A 4,218-nucleotide genomic window follows, 5' to 3' on the forward strand; every position below is an offset into this window, starting at 1 on the left:
GAAGAGCCATAGTGTTAGTGGTTGAATTTCCCCAGTATCAGATCAATTAGACATGCATAGATTTAAAGCAAAACTTGGAACAATGTTCGCATGTGACCCATATGTTTCTACACATTTGCTAAAGAGGTTTGAAAATTGGTAAAAAAGATATTCTATTAATAAAAGTTAATATTTTTCAAACCGATATTAGCTGGCATTGCACTGATGGCTATGGAGCCATTGTTCTCAAACTTTTTTGTTCCAAGGAATCGAAAGACATTTTGATCAGGAGGGTTTTATCCAGTAATGTGATAAATATTTAACAACAGGCTCTCGGGGAAGAAATGGGTGAACAAACCTTATTTGCTGTATTTACTGATTGTTGTGATGTCAATACTTCTACCATTTTCAATGTCAGACTACCAATGTGATATCACTGAACAAACAATTGGAAAGACATGTGCACAATTAGCTCTCACAAGCCCAGGAAAGCTAGTTCCAGCACACCACTGGTTATATCTATGGATAGTTACCATAAAATAAATTAAATCAGAATGTTTAAAAATAATTATAAATGAATTCATTTTAAAATAACAATAATCTATCTATTAACAAAAGTAACATGATCTTGATAAAAAATAATATTTTCCAAACAACAACAAAAAATGTTATAGGGAGAACTGCCCTTGTTTTACATATTCTCAAATTACTTTAATATACAACTTAATAGAAGACTGCTGGATCTTCATATCTGAGAAAGCATTCAATCTGGTGTAAAATCACTTTAAGTGTCCAGTGGAAAACTGCACTATAGATCTGTGACAGACAGAAACAAAAAAAAGAGAACATCTTAGTATTACGAAGATATCTGATCTCACAGACCCACAGAATAGGTTTTGAGGACTCACTGGAATCCTTGCATCACACTTTGAAAAAATGCTACTAAAGAGAAATAGTTGGAACCAAAAAATGGCCTATGTTGAAATTATCTAAATAAAAGGAAAGCAAGTCACCATGACTGTGATTTTTCTTCTCTGAGAAAAACAGGTGGTAGCATTCCAGGACTTTTCTGTAGTTCAGCTAAAGACAGGGTCCTTGTCACACGGCCACGAGAAATTAGGCTTGCAGACAATTTGAAGGGTAAGGCAGGGTTTTATTGGGTGAAAAGGAAGAAAAGAGGAAACAGAGACTGTTACTAAAGCCAGAGTATGTGTTTCTCTGCCAGTGGGTTTCGAGCCTCACAGATTGAATTCCAAGTTCCACCCAAGAAAAGGAGGGGCCGGGATCCTCCCCACTGCAAAGGATGTAAAGTTCTGTGGCTCCACCCCTATGTGAACTCTTCCCAGTGCGCAGGCTGGTTGGAGTTTCTCTGGGAACCTCTTCCCACCTGGCTGTCTCAGTAGGAGAGAGAGAGAGACAGGGAAACCATGAGGCACTATACTAATGGTATAGTTTATAGATCGTAAAATTCACCGGGCAATCTGTGATCTTCTGAGCAAGGTCCAGACAAAGTGAGGAGCCGAAACAAATCGAGATTTTAAAATATATGAATTTATTAATATTGTCCTACTTTTCTGTGCCTCCACATTTGTAGGAGGTATACTGATGATCATCTACATATGTAGAAAGTCCTATGGAATCTACAAAAAAGTTATTAAAACGATTGCGTTTTGCAAAGTTGCAGTCAATTGGGTCAATATGAAAATTCAATTGTATTTCTATACGTTAGAAATTAAGAATCAAATTGAAAATTTTAAATGTACGGTATTATAAAGCATTCAAATAATTAGGGACAAATCTGAGGAAAGATGTGCATTCTCTGTGTACTGAAACACTAGAATATTGCTGAAACAAATGTTAAATGATTTAAATATATGGGGATAGATACTGTGTTTATTGTTTGGGAGATTCAATAATGTTAAGAATTCAGTTCTCTGAAAATTGGTCTCTGTATTCAACACAATCTGAAAATAAGTTTCAGAATCCGTGGACATGGCGAACCAGGTTATGAAGTGCAAGGCTGCAGTTGCTTGGGAGGCTGGAAAGCCTCTCTCCATAGAGGAGATAGAGGTGGCACCCCCCAAAGGCTCATGAAGTTCGAATCAAGATCATTGCCACTGCGGTTTGCCACACCGACGCCTATACCCTGAGGGGAGCTGATCCTGAGGGTTGTTTTCCAGTGATCTTGGGACATGAAGGTGCTGGAATTGAGGAAAGTGTTGGCGAGGGAGATACTAAGCTGAAGGCGGGTGACACTGTCATCCCACTTTACATCCCACAGTATGGAGAATGCAAATTTTGTCTAAATCCTAAAACTAACCTTTGCCAGAAGATAAGAGTCACTCAAGGGAAAGATTTAATGCCAGATGGTACCAGCAGATTTACTTGCAAAGGAAAGACAATTTTGCATTACATGGGAACCAGCACATTTTCTGAATACACAGTTGTAGCTGATATCTCTGTTGCTAAAATAGATCCTTTAGCACCTTTGGATAAACTCTGCCTTCTAGGTTGTGGCATTTCAGCTGGTGATGGTGCTGCTGTGAACACTGCCAAGGTGGAGCCTGGCTCTGTTTGTGCCGTCTTTGGTCTGGGAGGAGTTGGATTGGCAGTTATCATGGGCTGTAAAGTGGCTGGTGCATCCCGGATCATTGGTGTGGACATCAATAAAGATAAATTTGCAAGGGCCAAAGAGTTTGGAGCCACTGAATGTATTAACCCTCAGGGTTTTAGTAAACCCATCCAGGAAGGGCTCATTGAAATGACTGATGGAGGAGTGGACTATTCCTTTGAATGTATTGGTAATGTGAAGGTCATGAGAGCAGCACTTGAGGCTTATCACAAGGGCTGGGGAGTCAGCGTGGTGGTTGGAGTAGCTGCTTCAGGTGAAGAAATTGCCACTCGTCCATTCCAGCTGGTAACAGGTCGCACATGGAAAGGAACTGCCTTTGGAGGATGGAAGAGTGTAGAAAGTGTCCCAAAGTTGGTGTCTGAATATATGTCCAAAAAATAAAAGTTGATGAATTTGTGACTCACAATCTGTCTTTTGATGAAATTAACAAAGCCTTTCAACTGATGCATTCTGGAAAGAGCATTCGAACTGTTGTAAAGATTTAATTCAAAAGAGAAAAATAATGTCCAACCTATCGTGATGTGATGGGAGCAGCTTAACAGGCAGGGAGAAGCACCTCCAAACTCACAGCCTCGTAGAGCTTCGCAGCTACCCCAGAGAATAGTGTTATGTGTGTAATTCATGAATCTCTATGATCAACGACAAGGATAATTCAGTCATGGACCTGTTTTCTGGACACTCCTCCACATAAATAATTGCTAGCTTATTAAGGAATATTTTAACATAATAAAAGTAATTTCTACATTTGTGTAGAAATTGTCTTTGTTTTATGCTGTAATCATTGTCATGGTTTGTCCACCCATTATCTTCATTCTGTAAGGGAAATGTAAAGGAAGCAGGGCAGTGGTGGGTGTCTGAAACCTCAGAAACATTCGTTGAACTTTTAAGGGTCTCAGTCCCGTTGATTAAAGAACAGATCCTAGCCATCAGTGACAAAGTTAATCAGGAGCCAAGTCTGCTTCTGTGATATTATCTTGAAGGGAGGTACTGTGCCTTGTTCGTGCCTGTACCCCAAATTCCTAGTATGGCATCTGCCCCTCAGGGGGCACTAAAATGTATTATTGAAACAGCATTCTGGACTTAAATAGGTGTATGTGTGTGTTGGTTGTGGCTGTACTATTTCTAGTATAGTGAATTACATACTGAATATCCAAGTTCTCAGCACCTACTTCTGTCAAATCTTAACATTTTGCCACTTCCACATCACATTGCCATTCCTCCCCTCCAGAGGTAACAATTATCTAAAATTTGATGTTTGTCATTCCTGTGTTGTTGTACTTTCACTGTGTATAACCTAAACCATCTACTTTTTAGTACTGTTTTATATATTTTTAAGCCTTATACTTTCTCATTCTACAGCTTTTCTTTTTTCACTCATTATTGTATAATTATATGTGAAGCTTTCATTCATTAATTTTAGTACTGTGTAGCAGTATTCAATTACGCGAACTATCTTAATTCATCTGTTCTCCAGTTGAAGGCATGAAGTTGTGGCCAGTTTCTGTATTACAACACTGTAGTGGAACATTCTTCTGCATTGGGCTTACTGCATTAGTTACTTAAGATGTGTATCACAGAATAAACACATTTAGCCTTATAGACATTGC

The 4,218-nt window shown here is 38.8% G+C and overlaps 1 pseudogene; it reads left to right on the top strand.

Moving 5' to 3' along the window:
• The first annotated feature begins 1,963 nt into the window (after positions 1 to 1,963).
• LOC103787098 (alcohol dehydrogenase class-3-like) lies at positions 1,964 to 3,347 on the top strand (annotated as a pseudogene).
• Positions 3,348 to 4,218: the final 871 nt, after the last annotated feature.

Source organism: Pan paniscus, chromosome 5 (assembly GCF_029289425.2).
Source record: "Pan paniscus chromosome 5, NHGRI_mPanPan1-v2.0_pri, whole genome shotgun sequence".
Taxonomy (NCBI): domain Eukaryota; kingdom Metazoa; phylum Chordata; class Mammalia; order Primates; family Hominidae; genus Pan; species Pan paniscus.